Consider the following 27,485-nt stretch of genomic DNA (forward strand, 5'->3'; position numbering starts at 1 on the left):
CTACTTCGTTTTCCTGATGCATACAATGCATTATCATAAAACATTTCAATGTAAAAAATCTGCATAGAGATTTTCCAAATACCTTTTAATTTAAACATTTTCTAAAGATGAAATTCTGCAGCTAGTCCAAAGCACAGCTGTGAGGAGAACATCCTCACAGTGAGCAGGACAATCATCCGTAACTCTTTGGTTCCTTCCTAGTCTGTGTCCATTTCAAGTCCCCATTCCATGTAGTATACAGCTCCTCTGCTCATTTCTAAAATACAATTAAGCTGCTTCGTTCCTAACACAACTGAGCAGCAGACAGAAAGACTATCGAGAGACTTAATTTAGAGTCAATCGTAAAAATCACAGAATGTGTGTTTTGTATGGTTTTTGAGTCCACAGATGTGCGGCATACGTTATATGTGATTTTGGGTTTGAAGCAAATATTCAATGGACTTCACATGTGCGTTAGTATTTATTTCTTCAATGTGGGCCATGCTTACTCATGGTGTTCCATGGTATTTTCATGTAAAATTAATAGAGGCATTAAAAGTGTGTGAATTTTGCTCAATACACTGTTGCTACCTATTTAAAGAAGTGGCTGCTAGGACACTCTTGCTGGGCTCATGGGTCTACTGACATAAAATCTGGACACAGTGAGTTCAAACAGTGAAGGGAAGACTGCACAGTGGCTACTACCAGGGCCGCCACCAGAAGTTTTGGGGCCCGGGACAAAGCACAAGGTCTGGGCCCACCCTGCCTGGCCGGCCTCGACCGCAATTAATGCAGAGTGTGTTTTAGTGTTGTGGATGCAGTGTGTGTGTTAGTGTAGTGAATGCAGTGTGTGTGTGTTAGTGCAATGAATGCAGCGTGTGTGTCAGTGTAGTGAATGCAGTGTGTGTGTCAGTGTAATAAATGCAGTGTGTCAGAGTAATGAATGCAGAGTGTGTGTCAGTGTAGTGGATGCAGTGTGTGTGTCAGTACAGTGAATGCAGTGTGTGTGTCAGTGTAGTGAATGCAGTGTGTGTATCAGTGTAGTAAATGCAGTGTGTGTGTTAGTGTAGTGAATGCAGAGTGTGTGTTAATGTAGTGGGTGCAGTGTGTGTGTCAGTGTAGTGGATGCAGTGTGTGTGTCATTGTAGTGAATGCAGAGTGTGTTAGTGTTTCGGATGCAGTGTGTGTGTGTCAGTGTAGTGGATGCAGTGTGTGTGTTTCAGTGTAGCTGATGCAGTGTGTGTGTCAGTATAGTGAATGCAGTGTGTGTGTCAGTGTAGTGAATGCAGTGTGTGTGTTAGTGTAATGAATGCAGAGTGTGTGTTAGTGTTGTGTATGCAGTGTGTGTGTTAGTGTAGTGAATGCAGAGTGTGTGTTAGTGTTATGGATGCAGTGTGTGTGTGTGTTAGTGTAATGAATACAGTGTGTGTGTTAGTGTTGTGGATGCAGTGTGTGTGTTAGTGTTGTGGATGCAGTGTGTGTTAGTGTTGTGGATGCAATGTGTGTCAGTGTAATGAATGCAGAGTGTGTGTTAGTGTAGTGAATGCAGAGTGTGTGTTAGTGTAATGAATGCAGAGTGTGTGTTAGTGTTGTGGATGCAGTGTGTGTGTTAGTGTAATGAATGCAGAGTGTGTGTTAGTGTAGTGAATGCAGAGTGTTTGTTAGTGTTGTGGATGCAGTGTGTGTGTTAGTGTTGTGAAAACAGTGTGTCTGTTAGTGTTGTGGATGCAGTGTGTATGTTAGTGTAGTGAATGCAGAGTGTGTGTTAGTGTTGTGGATGCAGTGTGTGTGTTAGTGTAATGAATGCAGTGTGTGTGTTAGTGTAGTGAATGCAGTGTGTGTTAGTGTTGTGGATGCAGTGTGTGTCCGTGTAGTGAATGCAGAGTGTGTGTTAGTGTTGTGGATGCAGTGTGTGTGTCAGTGTAGTGGATGCAGTGTGTGTGTTAGTGGTGTGGATACAGTGTGTGTGTCAGTGTAGTGAATGCAGTGTGTGTGTCAGTGTAGTGAATGCAGTGTGTGTGTCAGTGTAGTGAATGCAGTGTGTGTGTCAGTGTAGTGGATGCAGTGTGTGTGTCAGTGTAGTGGATGCAGTGTGTGTGTCAGTGTAGTGAATGCAGTGTGTGTGTTAGTGTAGTGGATGCAGTGTGTGTGTCAGTGTAGTGGATGCAGTGTGTGTGTTAGTGTAATGAATACAGTGTGTGTGTCAGTGTAGTGGATGCAGTGTGTGTGCGTGTGTGTGTTTAGTAGTGTATGCATGTAAATGTAATGTTATTCCCCCCTCCCTGTTTCTTACTTGGTTCAGGGAGGGGGGAAGATTCTTTGATCCCTGGTGGTCCGGTCCAGTGCCATTGTGCCCCCCCCCCCCCACGGCTCCCTATACTTGCAGAGGGGGCCCAGCGGACTGCAGCTGTACTATGCAGCATTTCCCTCTCTCTCTCACTCCCGCGAGATGTGGTGTGCGCGCCGCGCGGAGCGTTGCCATGGCAACGCTCTAACGGCCGCACATCTCGCGGGAGTTAGAGAGAGAGGGAAATGCTGCATAGTACAGCTGCAGACCGCTGGGTCCCTTACGCAAGTATAGGGAGACAGGGGGGCCACGGCTGCACCTATATATAGCGATCATCACTATATATAGGTGCAGAGGGTAATTGTGGGGCCCTGGACTGCCAAAGCAGTCCGGGCCCCCCAGGACCGCCGGGCCCGTGACAACTGTCATGGTTGTCACCCCCTGATGGCGGCCCTGGCTACTACTCTCAGTATCTGTGCTCCTTTAATCTTAAATGTTAATGGCCTTTATCAAATATCAGCAGTATTGAGGACGTTTCTTAAAATTTCCAATACACTGCTTGATTTACTAAACTGTAAAACAAAATAATCACATTTTACGCCATAGTTTCAGTGGTACTTCAGTGTGTTCTTTTCAGCCATCACAGGTGACGTGTCAGTGTTTCGCAGTGCATTATGTAACCCATTTTGTATTGTTCTTTGTTCATTCAATTGTGTAATATTTTGGAAATAATAAACTATTAATTATAACATGGCTAAGGTTTTTTTTTGTGAACGGAGACCACGGTTCTTGACTTGAGTACCTTTCTGTATATTTAAATTTACTTGGAAATGTAAGAAGTCTTATAATGCTGCCAAACAATGCTGCCCATTTGCAGAATATGGTTGAAGAACTCTTCCAAAGACTAACATGCCCTGCTATACCCTTTCACATCTGGGAGCACCTTTGATGATAAATTCCTGCTGTACATTTTTGGCAGGTCATTAGAGACAAGACCGTTGCTGTTGTTACATGGGTCTGTTCTGACTACCTCAAAGTTCATGTTATATGTACGATTGTTACTGGTGAGACTAGGTTTAAATCCTATTAGATATTCAGGGCACTCTTTTAGAATAGGGGCAGCATCTACAGCCTCCAGCCAGGACATTCCAGTACAAATCATGAAATCTCTGGGTCAGTGGAAGTCGTCAGTTTATTCAGTGTATATACCTCAACCTGTGCAAGAAATGCGGCAGGCTTTTGTAAAGATGTCGTCATAATGTAACTTACTTGTATTACGTTCATTGTTTCAATAAAATACAACAGCATGGTATCTCTTCCTTTTTGCCCACTTTATTTACAGGCCTACCATGTTTTCGGTTCCGTCACACCTCAACCGACTTGTACTTTAGCAGGTTACACCACAACCCAGTCTTACATTATCCATATCGATATTGCCCCAAACACAAATACAAAGGCTTTGCCTGGAATTGTCTGTGTGGGGGGGGGGGGGGGGGGCTTGTGTGTCCCATAAAAGGGACTCCCTCTTTTCCTACCCTACTGTTAAAGGTCTGGTTATCTGCATACCCCTCCTACACACCCTTTATTTATTTATATGCTACTAGAGTGGGCCCACTATATTTACAGGCATACCGTGTCGTCGGTTCCGGCACACATGAACCGACTTGTACTTTAGCAGGTTATGCCACAACCAAATCTTACATTAGCCATATCGATTGGCCCCGAACACAAATATATTTATATATATATATATATATATATATATATATATACACACACACACATATATGTATATCATATCCTGTCTTGCATGTAAAGGTTAATTAAATTGACTAAACAATTTATATTATTTTTCACTCAGAACTAAAGGAGAGGAAGAGAGAAGCACAGGGCAACTTCATGTAAAATTAGTAAATGGTCCATGACATTAATCCATTAAGGTCGTTTCTGAATCACTTACAATAAATTGCCCTAACTTCAATTGTTCCATCACTAGTATATGCTAAGGTTAATAAGCTGGAAAGCAGTTTTCTAAATCGAGAATTTGATTTTATAACAAAAATACCAAATTAACTTAAACTCTGCCTTCTACCACCTTTCAATGGAAGGTGATGAAATAAGATGCCATATAAAGAGCTGGCAAGAAATTCATTATTAACCCCTTAAGGACGCAAGACGGTTCAGGACCGTCATCGGCATTTTTCCCTTGCCGACCGACGACGGTCCTGAACCGTCCTAAATTTAAAATGTACTTACCCGATCGCCGTCGTTCCCCCGGCGGCGATCGGCGTTGCTCCCGTTGTGGGGAGACTGCCTGCAGCCCAGACAGTCTCCCCATGGCGGATTAGGACCCCTGGGGCCATGTGATCGCCCAACAGGGCGACCACATGGTCACAATAGGTGTCCTAGTCTCTGCCTGCAGGGGGACTGTCTGTGCTGACAGGCAGTCTCCCTGCAACTGTAAAATCATAAAGAAATTTAAAGTTAAAGTTAATTAAAAAAAAATATTATTATATATGTGTATATATATGATATATAGACATATATTATACCTATATAATATATGTCTATATATCATTTTTTTAATGTCATGCTAAGTGTATTTTTATATTAATATGTACATATATTAATATAAAAATACACTTATAATTAATTTACACACGTATATATATAATATATATAATAACTATATATATATTGTATATATATATTATTATAAAATACGAATAATAAATAATTTAAATTAAATTAAAAAAATTTAAAATAATAATAAAAATTTAAAAAAATTCTATATCTATACGAAATGTTATTCTAACTGTATTTTGATATTAATATATATATATTTATATCAAAATACACTTAGAATGAAATTGTATATATATCTATGTATATATAAATAAATAAAAAGAATACGAACTATTCATATGTCCATATACAAAATTACATAAATAATTATATAAATATACACGTAGACTTCAAATATATAAATATGCACATATATTTAAATTCTACGTGCATATTTATGTAATATTTTTACATAATTAAGTTATTTTATTGATTGCAATTTAAGGGACCTGCCTGCAAACCCAGGCCGAAAGTCTAGAGAATTTAATTTGCTAGCACTGTATTTTACCCTGTAACGTTCTACGACACCCTAAAACCTGTACATGGGGGGTACTGTTTTACTCGGGAGACTTTGCTGAACACAAATATTAGTGATTCAAAACAGTAAAACATATCACAGCGATGATATTGTCAGTGAAAGTGACTTTTTTTGCATTTTTCACACATAAACAGCACGTTTACTGATGATATCATTGTTGTGATACATTTTCCAGTTTTGAAACACTAATATTTGTGTTCATCAAAGTCTCCTGAGTATAACAGTACCCCCCATGTACAGGTTTTATAGCGTTTTTGAAAGTTACAGGGTCAAATATATGGGTCAAATATTTTTACATTGAAAATGGCCAGGTTGGTTACGTTGCCTTTGAGAGCGTATGGTAGCCCAGGAATGAGAATTACCCCCATGATGGCATACCATTTGCGAAAGAAGACAACCCAAGGTATTGCAAATGGGGTATGTCCAGTCTTTTTTTTTTTTTTTTCAATGTTTACTTTTTATTGAAGTTTTTAATAAAATAGGAATATAGAAGAGGGGGTACAGAAAAGAAAAAAAGGGGGGGGTGTGAATAAAGATTATTACAGATCTACATATTTTACATGTTTTACACCATACAATTACATGCTGATGAAGGTCTTTATACAGTGTTCTGAATATGATGAGATATAAGAATCTGTGCACAAGTGAAAACATGTCCAATACTCTGTATAGGAATAATATTACAATGTTAACTATAATGAATAATGAATATAGCAGTACAGACCCGAACATTGACAAGAGTAAAAAGTGAGATAACTAACATGCTGCAGAACATACCCAGTGTCCTATAAGTGATAGTTGGTATCAAGGGTTAAGGATATCGCTAAATTCTACTGGTCTAATTGAACTATGTGATACTTCAACAACCATAGATGTATGTTATTAATCTCTAATTAACGGTGTTTCTCAGAGAGTCAACCAGAACTAATTGTCTGCTTATACGTCACAATACCGGTTAGTTGTCTGGACTATGGCCTAGTAATGCCAGAAAATTTGCGGTGGAACCTCGTAGAGATGTGCCCTACAGTCACATTCGGCTGGGCTTCGTATAGGTCCGTACAAACCATGTAAGTGGAATTTAATGAGTGGCTTATATTTAGTTGCTGGAAAGCATTGTTATAATAGTGTTCAGTGACAAGGCGAATGCCGTGCCTTATTGCTAATCAGATGTACTAACTTGATTATTACGAAGTATTTGCTACCTATGATTAAATAGTACGTTAGTTGCTGAGCAATAGAGAAGGTAATAATGGAGTAAAAAGGGGATAAGAAGTAGGAATAAGGAGAAAGGAAAGAGATAGAGAAAAGGAGAAGGGTAAGGAAAAGGAAAAGGAAGAGGAAAAGGAAGAGGAAAAGGAAAATCCTCGCATCCTAATTGTCTCAACAGCATAGGAGGAGTAGTTTGCCGTTAGGGAGTGATGTCCATGAGGTTGGTGAGCTGTTCGAATGCTGTAACCCATCCGTTCCAGTGGTCTTCGAATTTTGACATGTTCCCTTTCTTCGCCCATTCTTTTTCATAGCAGTATATAGTGTTTATTCTGTTGAGCAGTTCTTTTCCAGAGGGCCTAAAGTTACTTTTCCAATGAGCCGCTATGCACAATTTTGCTGCTGTTAGAGTATTAATAACTGCTGCTGACGAGGGAAAGGTAGTCCCGTCTGGTAGTAGGTGAAGTAGGAAAGTTGCAGGATGAAGAGCGAGTTGTATACCTGAAATAGTGAATATAAGATTTTTAACATAGTCCCAGAATTCTCCTAATTTCGGGCAATCCCAAAAAATATGTAACATGGTGCCCCTTCCTCTGTTGCACCTCCAGCATGTGGAAGTAGTTGTCGGGTATATTTTACACAACCTACTGGGCACGAGATACCATCTCATCAAAACCTTGAGATATGCTTCCCATAAATTGACGCATTTGGAGGATTTTTTGGTAATCGCCAATGCAGATAGCCATTCTTTAATATGGAATTCTTCGCCTAAATCTTCTTCCCATTTCAACATGTAAATTAGTTTATCTTCTTTAGACTTGTCCAGTTGGGCTTGGTAGCATAATGTAAGAAGTTTCGGCGAAATGCGAGATTTGCCTATTCTGTAACAGATATGGCCTATTTTACTAAGTGACGGCAAATCTATATACTTAATCTCTGCATTGTGTAAAATATGTTTTACTCTCAGGTAGAGAAAGACATCTCTCTGTGGTAAGTTGTAAGAGGCTTGCAGATCTGGGAAGGTGCGGAGGCCGTTGGAGTTGAACAGGGAGTAGACATGGGTCAATCCTCGTTCAGGCCAATGTCGTAAAGGCAGGTTAGGAGATAGCGTGGAGAGGGCTTGCATTGGAGCTAAGTAAAGCAATTCTTGGTTAGGACAAAGATCCGAGCTCCACGATTTCCAGGAGTGCAAGAGAAATTTCGTGCAGGGTAGTAATGACTGTGAGGTACAGCTTATCTTAGACCACATAGTATCAGATATGGATTGAAGTTGGCAGCATGCTAATTCAAGATTGAGCCAAATTGGATTTGTACGCCCTGTCATTATGTCCAGGCTTTGTGCTAATATAGAGGCTCTATAATAATTGTTGATATTGGGAACGCTTAAGCCACCTTGAGATATGGGACGCCATAGAGAACGGGAGGCGACCCTCGGAGGTTTCCTCTTCCAAATATGTGCGTTGATTGAAGATTGGAATTTAGCAAGAATTGATTTGGGGATATTGATGGGCAATGTTCTAAACAAATAAAGTATATGGGGTAATATCATCATTTTAATAGAATTCACTCTACCTATCCAGGAGGTGTGCAGTTTATCCCATGGTTCCATTTGCTTAGAGATTTTCGATAACACTGCGAGATGATTCTCCTTGATGACTTGAGAATGTGAAAGGGCAAGCTTAATACCCAGGTACGAAATGGAAGATTTGCGCCAATCAAAGGGGAATTGAGACTTTAGGGTGGTGACAACGTGAGGCTCGAGGTTCAAGGGAAGTATTTGGGTTTTGCTAATGTTATTTTTGTAAAACGACAGTCTGCCATATGCGACTAGTGTGTCCATGAGACGTGGTATGGTAGAGCTTGGGTTTGCTAGAAAAAGGATAACATCGTCTGCAAAAAGAGCAAGCTTCTTTTCCCCTGCTGGTGTGACAAAGCCAGGAAGTAAGGTGTCATGTTTGATAGTATGAATAAGGGGTTCTAAACATAAGATAAATATGAGAGGAGACAGGGGGCACCCCTGCCTCGTACCATTAGAGATGTTGAAGCTATTAGATGAAAATCCTGAATTGAAAACAGTCGCTGAAGGCGAGGAATATAGGGCCATGATACTAGTGATGAAGGGATCCGAGAATCCGTAGGCCTGCAGAGTGGCTTTCATGTATGACCAATTTAAACGATCAAAGGCCTTTTCTGCATCCAAGGCCATTAATACCCCAGATTGACGATGCCTACTTGCCCAATCAATGAGATCCATACAGAACCTGGTGTTGTCACCAACTTGCTTTCCAGGCACAAAACCTGCTTGCTCTACTGAGACTAAAGTGGGTATCAAGGGTTTCAGTCTTTGGGCTATTAATTTCGCATAAAGTTTCACATCCGCATTTAATAATGAAATCGGGCGCAGATTACCGCACGTCGTGGGCGATTTATTCGGTTTGGGAAGGGTGATAATATAAGCTTCCAACATTATTTTGGGAAAGCAGCCAGTCTCTCTTATTTTATTAAAAAGTTTGGTGATGTGCGGAGTCAGGAGTTGTTCCAATTTAAGATAGTAATAATTTGAGAGACCATCAGGGCCTGGGGCTTTGTGCTTAGGGAGGGATCGAATGGCCGTAGCCACTTCGTGTTCCGTAAATGGCGCTGATAGCGAATTACTTTGTGATTGTGTGATCTGTGGCAGCGAAATATGCTTCAAATAGGATAACACTTCTTCATTGTCTGGAGTGTGCGTATGCACATCTTTATCTAGGTTATACAGATTGTCATAAAAGGATGCCAGTTCATTCACTATGTCAGTGGGATTATAGATTTTCGTTCGTGACTTCGAGAGAATATATGGAATTTTCGTTTGTAAGTATTTGGATTTCAGTTGGTTAGCCAGTAATCTGCCGGCTTTATTGCCTAAGCCATAATACTTTTGTTGAAGTTTTGCTGAATTTTTAGTGAATTCTTGAACTTTAAGTTTTAGGAGTTCCTCTCTAGTGTCTATTAATTGCTTTGTTGTAATTCGAGACGGGGATAATTTGTTGGTGTTTTCCAATGTCGTGAGTCTATGTAATAATGTATTCTGCAAATTTTGAAATTTCTTTTTGTTGACTGCACCTAGTTTTATTAACTCCCCTCTTATTACCGCCTTATGTGCTAGCCATTGGGTTTCCAGTGAAGTATCATCTGTGGCATTAATATCGAAGTAGTTCTGTAGATCATGAGCAATTTTGTCTAGAGCAGGGGGTGAGTCTAGAATGGATTCATTCAATCTCCATCTACCTCGGCCTTTCGAAGGGTAGGGTACCTCAATTGTAATAACTATTGGGGCATGGTCAGACCATGTTCTATTCCCTATCGTCTGATCAAGTAAGTGGGGCAGCGTAGATTTGTCTAGCAGGCATAAATCAATTCGCGTGTATGTCAAATGAACCGGGGAGAAGTAGGTGAAATCCTTGGCATCCGGGAATAGATTTCGCCAGGTATCATAGAGGTCGTGTGTGAAGATTAGGTTGGAGAATAGTTTACTATTATGAAAGGTCATTTTGTTAGGCTTTTGGTTGTTAATACGTTGGATATCTAGTGAGGGGTCTAATGTGCAGTTACAGTCGCCACAAATGATTACATGACCTTTTTTGAGGGACGAAATCTTTTTTATGGCCTTGTTAAGGAATGAGAATTGGGCATCATTTGGAGCATATAAAGACGAAATTGTCACCTGGATTCCATTAAGTTCACCCACAAGTATTAGCAACCTTCCAGTCGGATCTGCGTATTGTGTGGTTGGGGTAAACACCCAGTCTGCATGTATAAGAATAGCTACTCCTTTTGATTTATTAGGTGCGTAAGCATGATAAGCTATGGGGTATTTGGTGGAGCGTAATTGAGGTGGGTTTTTATTGCATAAATGGGTTTCTTGGAGGCATACTATAGCTGCATTTGAGTCATGCATGTCTTTCAAAACTTGTCTTCTTTTGTATGGGCTGTTAAGGCCTTTGACATTAAGAGAAAAAACTTTCATCGTGTTAATCATCATAGGAAGTGGTTATTGCGCTAGTGCATGGATACGAGACTCCTGAGTTCTTGGGAGGAGAGGCCAACTTATTAATTGTTAGTACAGAGATGAGAATATCAATATGCTGTGTCTTCTTATATGCCCTAAAGTATGAGGTCATGCCGCCATGTAAGGACTTCGGATGCGAGGAAGAGGAGGAAAGAAAAGAAGGGTAGGAGAAAGTAACAAGATAAGAATAACTATATACATATTTATCTTCACTAAAAGGAAGATACAACTCAGTCATGTTGAGAGCACTATAGGTGTCCCAAGTCATGACCTGGGGGACAAGAAGAGCTCCTGCAGCCTGTTAGAAGTATTGTCCAGATGGATAACTGCAATTGAATTAACCAGTGTCCCCAAGAGATATGAGCTACTTGAACTCTCGTGGTGAGTGAAAGGTGCAGAAGCCATTATGTCTTTAACATTATTAATTATCAGGTAAGCATCAAGCCGACAATGTGTGAAGAAGAAGAGTCTCCCAAAGTGATCGGCACTCGGTGATATGGTGTTCGTGCACGTTGTGGGATATGGGAGATGTTAGCAACCGAATGATTGAGTACTACTGTAGTCACTATTGGGGGGGTAAGGAGATATTCTCCTGCTGAGTAACCTATGCGTTAAAACTAATGAATGAGTTGATATGTGGTTGTTAATCATAATAAAGGCTAGGATGAGATGAAATGTGCGCTGTCTCTAGGGAAACGAATAGGGTATAGCAGATGGCTTTAACTACAGCTATAGATATGAGACAGAGGTAAGCCGTTGAGCCGTCTCCCAATACATATCACCGAGAAATCATGAGCGGACGAGTGCAAGTATAAATAGAACTATTGATATGTGTAGATGTAAACATATGCCTTGGTCTCGCAGTGGGATTATGTAAGAGAGACCATATAAGATGCAATTATTGAAGAAAAACAAATTAACACAGTTAACATATATACAATCATGCAGATGGTGTGCGAACAGTCAGTTTCAACGAGTCCGAATGTAATCTAATAGTAGAACGCCCCAGCAACTCCCTGCATGGAGCTATCGTTCTTCAGTGACTTAGCGATGGGCATATAGCCAATACTACTGGGTAAGTTACGTATGGGCAGAAATATTCAAGCATAAGCCAATTTGCTAACTACGGCCCCCTACTAGTAATTATCATGTGGGGTAATTGGTATCGCATCTTTCGAAGCATGTAGTGTGCATAGATGACAGAAATGCTTACATGCCCATGAAGCATAAGAGCATATTAAGCAGGTAACTTCATTTACAGGTAAGAGGAGTACCGAATTTATATTGCTACCACTTAACAGTTATGATCGTGGCTAATCACAGTATGGTGATGGCTACGGAGTTTACTAAAGGTACTCTATGCTTTATCACATTTCAACTATACTACGTAATCACTCTAACATACCAGCAATCTCATACTGTCTCGTATACTGACAAAATTAACAGCCATGTCAAATTATACTAGCGAGGATTGCGTTCAGACATAGGAAGAAATTTCAAGCGAATGACAGTGACACAGGGGCTTAGGGCCTGCTGTGTTATAAGTCATACACACGAAAGTACGGAGAATTAAACTTATCTGGTAAAAATAAAGAACCGTTTACGCAACGCCCCGAAGAGCAATACCAAAACTTAAATTATACTCATCGTTTCACAAACGTGTAATATAGAGGAACAGTTCATGAGTGTTTAACTGACGATCCCGTCATACTCCACTCCGGCTGAAGTCTTCTCGGGGAGAGATCTGCTGCTGGCATGTCTCTTGTAGCCGTTTCCTTGGTGTTCCAAAGACCCCAGGAGGTGAGGAGTTTCATACCTTCAGCTGGTTCGTTAACCACTTGGGTTCTGCCTTGTCTCCAGATCAGTAGTTTCGTCGGATAGCCCCATTTATAAGAAACATTGTTGTTGCGTAGGGTTTTTGTAATGGTTACAAACTCTTTTCGGCGAGCCATTGTGGCAGCTGATAGATCAGCAAATAGAGAAATTTGTTGAAAGGGTTCCAATAAAGTACCGGCCTTCCGAGCTGCGTTGAGTAGAGTGTCCTTGTGGGTGTAGTAGTGGAACTTCACAATTACATCTTTGGGAACTTCGGCCGCTAAACGAGCTGGGCGTGGAAGTCTGTGCATGCGATCAAACGACCATGCAGAATCAGGTAGCTCTGGCGCTAATGACTTGCAGATAGATAGTATAAAAGCAGGTAAGGCATCATGAGATATATCGTCCGGAATACCTCTAAATCTAATGTTCTGCCTCCTTGACCTATCCTCCAGATCTGCCATTTTCAGTTTGAGTGTAGCATGGTCGTCAGAGAGTTTCTGTAGTTTATCCACTACCTCGTTATGAGCTGCACACAGTTCATCGGATCTGTTTTCCAGATGGCTGGTTCTGTCACCTAACGATGAGATTTCCTTTCTCAGCTCACTGTCAATATGTAAGAAGTCCTGTCTGATGGTGGTTCTAAGGTCTTGCAACATTCTGTGTAGACTTCGCTCCGTAACCACCGCATCAGATAATCTAGAGGAAACTGACTCGTTGTCTGAGTGGTCGTCCGACCCGCCATGCACATCGTCGCCATCTTGGAATTCCTTTTTACGATCTTTTTTTCGGGTTTTCGCCATCTCGGTAAGCTTCTGCTGTTTAGGGGGTGACATAGTCACAGGGAGCCACTTATGGGTCGCTAGTGTGTGCAGAAAAAATGCAGTATAAGGCTATTTTTGTCGCTTTCAGGCTGGTTGTATAGCGGAGCTCTTAAGCCATGCGTCCGTACTCGCCGGAAGTCGGACACGCCCCCTGTCCAGTCTTTTTTAGTAACCACTTGGTCACAAACACTGGCCAAAATTAGCGTTCAATTTTGTTTTTTACTTTTTTCACACACAAACAAATATGAACGCTAACTTTGGCCAGTGTTTGCGACTAAGTGGCTACTAAAAAAGTCTGGACATACCCCATATTGAATACCCTGGGTTGTCTACTTTAAAAAAAATATGTACATGTGGGGTGTTATTCAGCGATTTATGACAGATAATAGTGTTACAATGTCACTATTGATACATTTTAAAAATGTATGTTTTGAAACCGCAATATCCTACTTGTACTTATAGCCCTATAACATGCAAAAAAATAGCAAAAAGCATGTAAACACTGGGTATTTTTAAACTCAGGACAAAATTTTGAATCTATTTAGCAGTTTTTTTCATTCGCTTTTGTAGATGAATAAAAGATTTTTCACATAAAAGTCAAAAAACATGTATTTTTTTAAATTTTTCATCATATTTTTTCATTTTTTAAAAATTAAATTACATGAGATTATATAAATAATGGTATGTAACGAAAGCCCCTTTTGTCCTGAAAAAAACAATATATAATTTGTATAGGAACAGTAAATGAGAGAGCGGAAAATTACAGCTAAACACAAACACCACAAAAGTGTAAAAAGATGCCTGGTCGCAAATGTACAACATCGCAAAAAAAGTCCAGTCCTTAAGGGGTTAATTAAGGTGATTGTTTGCAAAACAGTGAGTTGTGTTTAAGTCACTTAAAAATGTAGGCCAAAAGACAAGAGTTGTAAAAAAAAAAACTCCAGCTTGGCTCAGTGGGCTGTTAATGCACCACCGCTACTGTAACTGCTCTGTAAATAGCCACTTAGTTTCCACAACATTAAGGACAACTGTTCTTTCAATTAAATATTTATAATTATACATACGGAAAAACAGGAATCTTCCTTGCAGTCATGGAATTAAGTCCAGAGTCTAACTGTAGCACTCAAAGTGCAACTAAAGAATTAGGTTTAAAATATATTCACCAGTAAAATGTAAAGATTTAAGTCACACTTATGACCCAATATTTTAAGTCAACTTTGTCTAGGCCAGGACTAGGCAACCTTTTAGTAGTACTGTACCAAAACAAATTCTTGAAGTCCCTTGGCATGCCAGTTCTATTTTTTTTTAAATTGAGGTGTGTATGTTGCCGTATTGTGTTTGTGTTATTTATTTGTGCTGCAGTTGCTTTGTATTGTTACATTTTAGTGTATGTGGGCTGTTATGTTGTATATTTGTATGAGTAGTTTGTGGTGTTGTGTATGATACCCATAAATGTGGGCAGTGCATATGGGCTCCTTGTGGAATTGTGTGTCTGGATAATATGTTATGTCACATTGTGCGTTTGGTAGTGTGTATGTGAGAGGCTGCTTGTGGGATTGTTTGCACGTGTGTGGATTGTCAGTGGTGTTGAGTTTGTGAGGAGAGTTTGTTTGTGTGTGGACTGTTTTTTTTTTATTATTTGTATGAGGAGGAGGCTTCTTCAGAATAGCTGCTGTGGCCTGCTCTACTTCAGAGCGAATTCCCAGGCCCCACCGGGACTCCTGATAGGTCACAGCCTGTTTGGCTCTGGCAGCCTCGAGTGCCATGCAAAGGTATCTCGAGTGCCATGCAAAGGTTGCTGACCTCTGGTCTAGGCTGTCAAATTACTGCATTTCTATACCGCCATTTCAAGAAGCAATTGAGTTGTTTCATGTTTATTTTTTCAGTGAAATAGGTTAACAAACTGCATTATTAAAAATGAAAAATTCTATTAACATGCCATGCAAAATTATCTTAGTGTAAAATGTAATACCTAACACATGAATATATATATATATATTGAGAGAAATATATGCAAGACTATTGTTTCAATTCAAAACATATTGAATTGTGGATAAATTGTGTTCTTAGCTCGCAATTGACTTTTTATGATGAAAACCATGCATATGAGGTATTTATGAGATGGTGCCAGTCGTGCACATTTGAACGCATCAGAAAGGCATTGTTGATTTTTTTTTAACTCAACAGTTATTATCAAGAAGTTACCATCAATGAAACTCATTCAATGTGACTGCAGTGGTTAAAAACAAACCAAAAGTCACCTAACCCCCTGGAAGTTCCCCTAATGTTTGTCTTGTAGATAGTAACTAAAGGTGGAGCTAACCTGGGCAGGTAATTATTACAATATACCATTGCAAGTTACCATTGCAGAGTTAAGGGACCTGGGACACTGCATCCAGATCACTTCAATAAGCTGAGGTGGTCTGGATGTCTATAGCATCCCTTTAACATCATTCTTCTTTGCCAATTCCAGGTTTTGCACTTAGTAACCACAGACTCTATTGAGCTGTGTAATTTAATATATGTGGCCTGTACATGATATTTGCCACTCTTTTGCACAATTTACATTTGAAATCAAGATGTGCTCACTGCTGTTTGGCATACGTGCTACATTCAGCCAATAAAATTGTTATGTTGGCAGTTACGCTCATTTTGCTAGTTTTACATATTGCAACGAACAGGAAATGAATAAATGGCATGACTCAAGATACCCACCATGTCCAACATCTACATTCATTATAACTTTAATACTTTAATTATAACTTTTTATAACTTCAATTTGATATTTACTAATGAAAAACTGTTGGACAGACTTGAAAATTACAAGCACAATGGATAGACAGTTTTTTAAAATGTTTCGCTTCTGATATCAGAGTCACTTCAATGACAAAAGAAAATTTCAACTGAGAAAGATAAATAAAATAATCTGTGTAATGTGTTTTTTAGTGGCGCTAGCACAAAGTTATTTGTCTAAACCAGATTCCGCAAATAAAGCCATTTCACAGCTGGTATTTATATATTTATTTTTTTCTTTTAAATCAATTGTGTATTTCATAAAGTAAATAAACAAAAGCAAATCCAACTTCTCAGTAGGATACTAAGCACACATATTTTAACCCTCACTATCCCCAGGCAGCCAGACCACTTACTGCGAAGACAAACAGAAGTTTGTAAATACTCAGAACAAATGCAATAAAATGTCTATGGCTCACAGCTGCAATTTGGCAGATAATTCTTTCTTTCATCTAAAAGACCATTACCTACAGTCATGCTATGGGAAATAACTGGTTCCTGAGCTGAGATCAATAATGACCTATGAATAAACTTTCATCATACACCTTGCTGGACACCATAGATCCTACTGTAAAGCATAAGTTGACTAAAACTGCTTATGATTCTAAGAATGTGTATTATTTTATCTTGTAAATGGGTGCAGCATGTGCCAATTCTCTTCCAAGTGACAGTGTTTTTGTGAAATTAAAAACAATGTTGTTTCATGGCTTTGTCTTGGGAGAGGCTTGGGCTATTTTTCCAGTAATACGTTGATCAGATTTTAATTGGGGTGCTAATTGTGAATGTTTACTATTGGTTTGCCTTAAAATGATAAAGTAACACAAGCTATACATTTAATAAACATATTTCAAGGTACCATACTGACATTTTAGGTAACCTAAGATAAGATCAATATGTGTAGTCTTCTCTTTACCCAACATCTGCTAGTGTCTAGCTACAATTAGTCAGTGAGATATATATATATATATATATATATATAAATACAAAAAGAGAAGTCCTGCGCTTAGTCCCATTACTGCTGGGCCAGCAGCAACGACTACAATACACATCAGCCACAATATATAGTAAAAACCAAAGAAAAGAAAATGTTACTTGCGCTTTCTCCTTAATCCCTATGTATATTTAGACAAATGGAGGTCATTTAGTTGCTCCAATGGCCATTGGAGGGAATGCCCGCCAGCCAACGTCAAGGCAGACCCCCCTAAGCGGGTCCTAACACTGACCCTTCAGCCTGCTTCCTTGAGCTTCTGGCAAAGATATCTCTAATGAGACAGAAAGGGGTATTTTTTATATACACCCCTATACTTATTAACCCTTAATAGGTAACACATGGGATGGGCAGCAGCATTGTAAGCAGGCTGTGTGATACAAAGTAAATACAAATACAAAAAGAGAAGTCCTGCGCTTAGTCCCATTACTGCTGGGCCAGCAGCAACGATAATAAGTATAGGGGTGTATATAAAAAATACCCCTTTCTGTCTCATTAGAGATATCTTTGCCAGAAGCTCAAGGAAGCAGGCTGAAGGGTCAGTGTTAGGACCCGCTTAGGGGGGTCTGCCTTGACGTTGGCAGGCGGGCATTCCCTCCAATGGCCATTGGAGCAACTAAATGACCTCCATTTGTCTAAATATACATAGGGATTAAGGAGAAAGCGCAAGTAACATTTTCTTTTCTTTGGTTTTTAATATATATATATATATATATATGCATTATACACATTACCAGAGTTAGGTTAAGGTTGACCAGGGTTCTATGAATGATGTCATTTTGGGTCCCCCTTCTAGAACTCTAAGCTGTGTTCTCTGAATGGGGCAGCTGAGCATTGAGTGGGATAGAGTGCTGTTTTTGTGGGAGGATAAGTGTTGTGTATATGAGAGTGTGTAGAGGCTGAGTGTGTTGTGTGTGGAGGAGGCTGCATGTGGGGGGAATGTGTGTATGCCTTTGTGAGCAGATTTGGTGTTGTGTGTGAAGGATTAATATTGTGTTTGTGTGGGGGAGACTGAGGTTGTCTGATTGAGTGTGTTGTTGGGTACAATTTTGAGTGTCTGTGGGGAAGCCTACTTACACATGTTAAACATATTTACCCCCACCCTGATCAGGGGCTATCCTTGGTGGCCAGTGAAAGGCACTCTCAGAGGTTTTATGTCCGGTGGTCCTCTGGTGAGGGAGCATTGTGATTTGCACATTTCTTAAGAATCAGTGACTAGAAAGCTGCCATGGACAGCAGTCTCACTTGTGGATCTCATCAGTATCATGCTGTGATTTGGAAGTCTTTCTGAGAGTGATAGATAGATAGATAGATAGATAGATAGATAGATAGATAGATAGATAGATATCCTCTAGATAGAGATCCTCTATACAAATCATCTGCATTATATGATATGTATAGAGGCTTAGTTAGATGTTAAAGGAAATCCCTGGGATCGCATATACTATGGATTGTAAGCAGCCTTCTATACAAATATCTTGTTCTAGTGCCCATTACAAAAGAGGCCACTTCACATGTGTGTACATGCATTGCTTGCTGTTTAGTTTCTGTGATGGACGGGTTCAGATGTAAATCTACCTTTGCATCTTATGGTATAAAAGAGCAAAATCACATACTACATGGTATTTATATGAGATACACCAGATAGTAGTCTGGAGGAATGGACATAGAACTAAATTATCCAGATACAAAAGAAGTGTTTAGGCTGTTTGTTATTTTAAAGAAAAATCCGAAACCAAACCAAAGAGTGATGCACGCTAATGCCCCAAGAGCTGAAAGATGAAGTTCATCCTTGTTATATTAAAGAGGCTCTTGAAACATTGGACACATTCTATGTAGAAACGTAATATCTGTGAGAAGAATTGGCCTTATTTGCCCATGAATGAGTGAACGAACAAACAAACGAATGAACGAATGAATAAATGAAATAATAAATACATAAATACATCACTTCAAGATAAAACTGCTGAATCAAGCTGCTTTTTCAAGTTCCGTTTACAGTAGGACATTATTTGTTGACACCAAGTTTGATATCAAGATTCTGATGCAAAGTATTGATATGGGGGAATGCTAGTGTATTATTCATTGGACATCTGTACTACAGTATACCTTTAAAAATAGTAATACTAAACAATGAACTGATTTTCCTTTCTGGGCATAACAATCTTGTAAATACCTTCCCTGATAAAGTAATAACTTGATATTCTGTTAAATGGCTTATTGTGTTATCTATCATGTATTCTTTTATGTAACCATGCTTAATGCTAATTACATGCTATTCAAGTGATATCTACTGGACTTGATACGCATAATAGCAAACTCAGTAAAAGCATTCATTTTTCCTGTCAGCAGGGTCATTTTATATTTCATTCTAGAATACAGGATGCTCTGCATTCTCTACCTGCGTTTTTAAATTCAAGTTCAAATTCAAGTCCAATCTAATCATCACTATAATATATCACTGGTATCATTTTATAAATAATCTCCTTGTCCTGATCCTAAATTGTATTGTTTGTAGTTTATGAAGCCCTGTTCATGAAACTAATTATAATGAGCACTGTAATTTCACTTTAGATCATTCTGTCTGATTTACTTTGAGGAACCTCTAATCACCTGCGAGCTGTGGATTTTAATATTCTAATCATTAGACATTGTTACAGTGTATGCATTGTTTGGTCTAAAGAACTCAAAGTTTAGCTCACTGTTAGTTAACTCCTTCACGACTAAAGACGGTATATCTCCATCATACTAACTAGTCTTTTAAGATCATTTAGTAAACTTTGTGTCCGTTACATCTCGCCACTGATCTAAATAAGCAGAACCAGTTTGAGATGCAAGCATAACATGCCATTGGCTTTGAAAGCATTTAAGGCAAAAGTACTTTCACCAATATTTGTGTGTGTGCTGTGGATTTTCTATTTCTGCAGAAATGTTTTAATACTGTGGATGAGGAAAATGTCCTTGGGCTGGAAAGAGGTTACTTTCCTACATGTACCGATAGAGCATCCATGTTTTCTAATACCAATGTATTTTGTTTAACATAACAGTAAAAGCTGTATATAGTGTGATTTTTAGATGTCTCCTATGTACATTTGTGCTCAAAAGTTTGCACACCTTGGCAGAAATTGTGACATTTTGGCATTGATTTTAAAAATATGACTGATCATGCAAAAAAATAAATATTTTATTTGAAGGATATGATCATATTAAGCCATTTATTACCACATAGTTGTTTGGCTCCTTTTTAAATCATAATGATAACAGAAATCACTCAACTTGTCCTGATCAAAAGTTTACATACCCTTGAATGTTTGGCCTTGTTACAGACACACATGCTGACACACACAGGTTAAAATGGCATTTAAGGTCAATTTCCCATACCCGTGGCTTTTTAAATTGTAGTTAGTGTCTGTGTATAAATAATCAATGAGTTTGTTAGCTCTTACATGGATGCACTGAGCAGGCTAGATACTGAGCCATGGAGAGCAGAAAATAACTGTCCAAAGTCCTACGTAACAAGGTAATGAAACTTTATAAAGATGTAAAAGGATAGAAAAAGATATCCAAAGCCTTGAAAATGCCAGTCAGTACTGTTCAATCACTTATTAAGAAGTGGAAAATTCAGGGATATCTTGATACCAAGCCAAGGTCAGGTAGACCTAAAAAGATTTCAGCCACAACTGCCAGAAGAATTGTTCGGCATACAAAGAAAAACCCACAGGTAACCTCAGGAAAAATACAGGTTGCTCACTCAAGTTTTCTTTAAAAATGGTAATTATATTACCAATTCTTCAACAATATGCAAATGTTTTAGCACAACTGTATGCAACCACTTTGCTGTACGATAGGGCTTAATTTGTACATGTTTGCTGTCAAACTTCCTGTTCAGTGAATGCATTTTAACCCCTTAAGGACCAAACTTCTGGAATAAAAGGGAATCATGACGTCACACATGTCATGTGTCCTTAAGGAGTTAAGCATTTGTTTTGCTTTCCAGCTTTACTAACAATATGTAGCTTTAAAACACCTATGCAATAACATTATTTATAGTTTAGAGTTAAAGTTCTGAAAATGGAAAATTGTGGTTACTTATGAACTGATTAACAAAGTATAGATTAAAGTAGATGAGATTATTATTCCTTAAGGGCCAATTAAGTATATATATCATAACAAGTTGGCCTTTCATGATCCTATATTAAAATGGAATGTCTCACTCATTAAATGATTGCAGGGCTGTATAGAGCTTACAGGTAAAAGAATTGTGAATGTGGTATAACATTTTAGAATTTACTGTTCATCTGTATCAGAAATTTTGTCCAAACCTGATCTTGTGACTTACATAATGCAATTTAGCTCTCAAGTCACTAAAACTCATATTTTAGTGGATATATCCTAATATCTTATGCACATTTTATATTTTTACTCTTATGGTTCATGATTAGATATTTGTTTAGTATCACTAAAACAGGGGACTGCACATGTAGTACTTCCAACACCCAGAGGTGGCAAACCCCCAAATTCACTCAGATCATATGTAACGAATCCGGCACACAAAGTCTTCAAAATGCACACTTTAATACGGACTTCACAATACACTGGACTCCAAGATACATTGATAACATCTTGGGCACGCAAAGTGGTCTTTGTCAAGTCAACAAAGTCAACATTGTTTGGTCAAAACATTGGCTTTATATCTTGGAGTTCCTATTAAAGTCTGCATTTTAAAGATTGTGTGTGCCAAATTCTTTAAATATAGTCTGATATATGTTCATTACATATAAAACAAATCTTGCAGTGAAATGTTATTACTAATTCATTTTAAAAATTGACATTTTGAAACTTAAAGGGTTTACGTTTCTAGCATGTCATAAGGTTAAGGAATACTTATTATTGAAAACACAACTGTTCTAAGCTGGGCAAATCAAACCAAAGAGCGAGCAGGACACAGGTTACAGTAGTATAACTTTCTCTAATACAATAGTAGTATAACACCAACATAGTTGATGACATAGTGGCATCGGAGCCAAGGAAGTAATAATATCTAGACATTTTACACTAAATATTTAATTTATTTCTACAATAAATTATGTATTCATTGCCTATGCAAGGAGGTTTCAATGAAAGACAGCCTATCATGTCAGGTTCACTTTAAACTTGGATTAGTGACTTTGCATTAAATCATTAATTGGATTAATGATCTACCCATTAGAATTCACATTATATGTGGATTAATTTGCATTCACCCTAGTCAGACCTTCCAAAAACCCATTAAAATAAAACTTCTGAAGAATGTGAAATGATTTAAGAAATTTGTAAATTGAATATTTACATTTGCTCAAGCAAACCAAAGACTCCATAAACATATTTTTAAATGTAAAAAATGCATATAATAATAACAGAAATTAAATGTAACTTTTTAGTACTATTCAAATAATATGTCTGCTATATAGAATTACAATGCAGTGTTAGTTTGATATTAATTTATATTTAGTCAGAATGTGTCTCCTCTGACTAATAGCAGGGTCCAACTGACTCCAGTTTTCATTGATATCTTATTATTTTTATTATTATTATTATTATTATTATTATTATTTATGTGGTTTAGCAAGAGCTCTAAACTGTTAATGTAATAATTTAGCCCACTTTATGATAAAAGTGAATTACTGTCCTTATAGACTTCATCTGTTGAATTCTATGGCCGTTTTGTTAAATGTGTTTGCACCAGGGATGTGAACATTTACAAATTATTTTACATCAAGGCAGACAACAGGTAAAATATATTTAAAATGTCTTATTCTTTAAATACATATATGCCTTATTCTTTGAATTATTAATGTTTCATTTTCTTAATTACCATTAAAGCGCAAGGCTGTCAGGCTGTCTCCTTTACCTAATTATAGTTTTGCTTATACAAGCATTTTAACTTTCGCAACAAAAAAAAAAATTACAGATCAGAAAGAAAAGTTAAACTTATGAATTGGTTCATGAGTCATTGCTCTCCTGAAAAAAAATATTTTTTATTTTTCCCTGTAATCAATGTTACTGTATATTGTATACATTAATGTAAACATGGTTGATTTTTGTGAATGTGTTAGAAAAACACAATAGTGTTTTACCTGTATTCCTAATGACATAGTGCAATACTTGCAGATTTGTTTTTAATTCCCCTCCTCCCTTTCCAGTATCAACTGGAAAAAGGTTTATACTGACCTCTACTCCAGCACTTAGACTCCCTCCTTCCTCGACATCATCCAGCTCTTGATCCGATGGTCAATCTAATGTTCCTCATAGAAGTTCATTGGAAACTGATGCACATGTATCGTGAGTGCATCCAAAGGCATCTCATAGGAATGCATTGAATTCAATTCATTCCTATTGGCTACCACATGATGTGACTGCGTTTTACGCTGTCATTACAGTGAAAGAGCTGCTAGTGGCTATCAGGAAGACATCCACTAGATGTGTAGAGGTGCATTTAACCAATAAATGTAAGAATTCCAGTTTCTACAAACCTTAAAGTGATAGGACCACTGCGCCCAGGTGTCACGTCTAAACATTTGTTATGAAGGAACACAACTGCAGATTTCGTATAGTTTGAATATTTATTATAAAAAGTAAAAGGTATTGACTTTAATTCCAATTTACAGGTACTGTAGCTTTAAGTAATAAACGATAACTGAAGTCCACAATTATAGGCACTGTAGCTTTAAGTAGTAAACGATAACTGAAGTCCACAATTATAGGCACTGTAGCTTTAAGTAGTAAACGATAACTGAATCAGATAGAGTCCTTTAGAATTAGTAATTAATTAGGTGATAAGAAGTTACATTAGCTGTTCCATAGACTTTAACTGAAGTAAGATAGATGCAGCTAACTGAGACAAAGTATGAGTTGAAGTTAGCTGTAACGGTTTTGTTTTAACGAAGGACTTTGGAGACAGGAAATAACAGCTTTGAGATGCAACGCTTATCACAGAGGTTTTACTTAGCTTCCGGCACATAGAACACTGATTCCCGAGATCTCCTCAGAGGCGGTTTATCCTGAATGGTGAGAGTTCAGCTTAGTCGTGGATGAGGAAAGGTGGAGGGAACTTGAAGTCTTCCAGTCCGGTCCGGTAACAGAGGGCTTTCACAACGATGTTCCAGCCGGTTCGTGAGTACGGAACGTAGTTCAATAATCCAGCGTCGATCAGCTGGTGCGGTCAGATTAAATAGGGAGACCGTGTCATAAAGAGGTGTGGCTAAGCTCCGTGGAACCAGGAAGTAAGAGGATATCATAATTAAGGCATGACAGTATCCCCTCCTTAATGAGCAACCTCTGGGTGCTATTGACTTGGCTTAGAAGGGTAATGTTTGTGAAATTTGGAAATTAATTTGTCAGCATGAACGACAGAGGAGTTTTCCCATGTATCTTCATCAATTCCATATCCTTTCCATCTGATGAGGTATTGTAAGGAGCCACGATGGATCCTTGAATCCAGTATACTTTGAATTTCGTATTCTTCTTCACCCTGGACCAATATGGGATCAGGAGAAGTAGTGACATTTCTTTGGAAAGGGTCAGGATGATGAGGCTTCAACAAGGACACATGAAAAACAGGATGTAGCTTTAAAGTTGGTGGAAGTTTCAATTTAACAACATTACGGTTGATAACCGATATTATTGGAAAAGGACCAAGAAAAAGAGAATTAACTTCTTTGATGGACGATTTGTAGAGATGTTCTTTGAGGAAAGCCAGACAAGATCACCGATTTCATAAGAGGGTGAAGTTTGTCTTTTTGTATCAAAAAACTTCTTTTGATTGAAGGAGGCCGATTCCAGATTTTCATGTAATTTCTTGAATAAAGAGGACATATGATTGGATCTTTGGCATTCAGAACAAGATTTGACATAAGATTCAATAGTTTGGTCTTGACGAGGCCACCAATAGTATCTTTTAGACAATTCAAGGGTCTTTTTTATACCTGGATGACCTGCCAGAGGAGAATCATGAATAAATTCGAGTACTTTAATTCTGAAAGAGGGAGGTACGTAAATCCGGTCTTTGAAATAGTAGAGACCGTTTTTCTTGGATAATTTAATTGATTTAGGAAGTTCGAGAGCATCTTCACTGAGATCTTTAATGTCGTCAATGAGAGAAGATAAGATTCCAATGACTGTAGGCGGAGGAGGTTCAATTGTAGTGTCTTTATGGATCCTGGAAAGGGCATCAGCCTTTTTGTTTCTAGACCCAGGTCTAAAGACGATTTGGAAGTTGAACCGGGAAAAAAAGAGATTCCATCTTACTTGTCGAGCAGACAGTGTTTTATTGGAGTGAAGATATTCGAGGTTTTTATGGTCAGTATAAATGATTAAAGAGTTCCGAGCGCCTTCAAGAAGGTGTCTCCAGGTTTCTAAAGCCACTTTGATACTTAATAATTCTTTTTCTCCTGTAGGAAAATTCTTTTCGGCAGGAGATAATGATCGTGAGAAGAAGGCGACAGGATGAAGAGGTTCTTGAGGAGTTTTGTGTTGAGAAAGGACAGCTCCAATTGCAATTTCCGAAGCATCCGTTTCAAGGACATAAAGATATGAAGGATTTGGAAGTTGAAGAATAGGAGCTGTTGTAAACTTTCTCTTTAATTCAGTGAAGGCAGTTTGAGCCTTCTCGTTCCAATTGAAGGGATGTTTTTTACTGTTAAGTTGATTGAGTGGGTGAGCTATCTCAGAGTAGTTTTTAATAAATTTTCTGTAGAAGTTGGCGAACCCTAGAAATCGCTGTAATTCTTTTACTGTAGAGGGAACAGGCCAGTTGATAATACAATCGACTTTTGAATTATCCATAGGGGCACCAGGTATGAGGTCTATAGGACAATCGTAGGAACGATGAGGTGGGAGCGTTTCAGCTTCTTTTTTACTGAATACGTCAACGATGACTGAATAACAAGAAGGTATAGTTGGTTCTTTGGAGATCTGAAGAATAGGAATTTGCTGTAAACATGTTTCTTTACAATAATGTGAGTTAAAGGTGATAGAGAAAGGAGACCATGAAATTTGAGGGTTGTGGTTCCTTAACCAGTTGATCCCTATTATAACGGGATAGAGAGGTGATGGAATAACATCAAATACTAGAAATTCAGTATGAATATGATTGGTGGTTACCTTTAGAGGGATGGTTTCATGAAGAATCGGTCCCGAGGAGATAAAGGAGCCGTCAATCACTTTAATAGGAACAGAAATGGCTTTTTGAACACAAGGAATTTTATTCTTTGTTACAAAGGTTGAATCGATGAATACTCCATTTGCACCTGAATCGATGATAGCTTCAGTAACAATTCTCACCTTATCCCACTGTATTACAAGGGATACAGGTGTGAACGGAGTGGTCGATGTTGAGGGAGTGCACTGAAGATCGCAGAGGTATAGGCTTGTCTACCGGCCTTTGTCCGTTTTAATAAGGGACAATCAGAGACCAGATGATCTTGAGAGGCACAATACATGCATAGGTTTAATTGACGTCTTCGGTTCTTTTCTGCAGGAGTGAGAGGACTTCTTATTACCCCTATTTCCATAGGTTCACTTGGTAAGGAAGTCTTTTCTGGAGCTTTTGAGGGAGTAAAAGGTTTTCGGTCTTTAGAATGAAAAAGGGCTTTTTCTGCCTTTCTTTCTCTTAATCTTCTGTCAATGCTGATTGATAAGTGAATTAGAGCGTTCAAAGTAGTAGGGAGTTCTGTTCTAGACAGTTCATCTTTTACAGCTTCAGATAAACCAATTCGAAATTGGTTGCGCAATGTGATGTCGTTCCATTGCGTTTCTACAGCCCATCTTTTAAATTCAGCAATGTAATCTTCAACGGGTCTATTTCTTTGTTGCAGAGTTCTGATTGTTAAATCAGCTGTAGCTTGTTTGTTAGGATCTTCATAGAGAAGAGACATGGCTTCAAAAAATTCATCCAGTGAGTCTAAGATGGGGTCGTCGTTTTCCAGAAAGGAATGGGCCCATGACATTGGTTCACCTCTTAGAAAGGAAATAACCGAACACACTTTAGTTCTTTCTGTAGGATAAGATCTGGGTTTCAAAGCAATTAATAATTTGCAGGTGTTGAGAAACTCCCTGTATTTTGAACGATCTCCAGAGAACTTTTCTGGGTTACATACAGCAGGATCACTAGCCGAGTGCAGAATAGTATGAGGAGTATGAGTTTGTAGATCTCTGACATAAGTGAGAATTCTTTCGTTAGTAACTTGCAGGTCTTGCACACCTTGGGCTAGTGTATCAACTCTTTGATTCAGCGTAGTTATAGTAGAATCGAAATCTGCTGGATCCATTACAATGGCTGGATTATTCTGTCACGTCTAAACATTTGTTATGAAGGAACACAACTGCAGATTTCGTATAGTTTG

This window comes from Pelobates fuscus, chromosome 8 (assembly GCF_036172605.1).
Source record: "Pelobates fuscus isolate aPelFus1 chromosome 8, aPelFus1.pri, whole genome shotgun sequence".
NCBI classification, from domain to species: domain Eukaryota; kingdom Metazoa; phylum Chordata; class Amphibia; order Anura; family Pelobatidae; genus Pelobates; species Pelobates fuscus.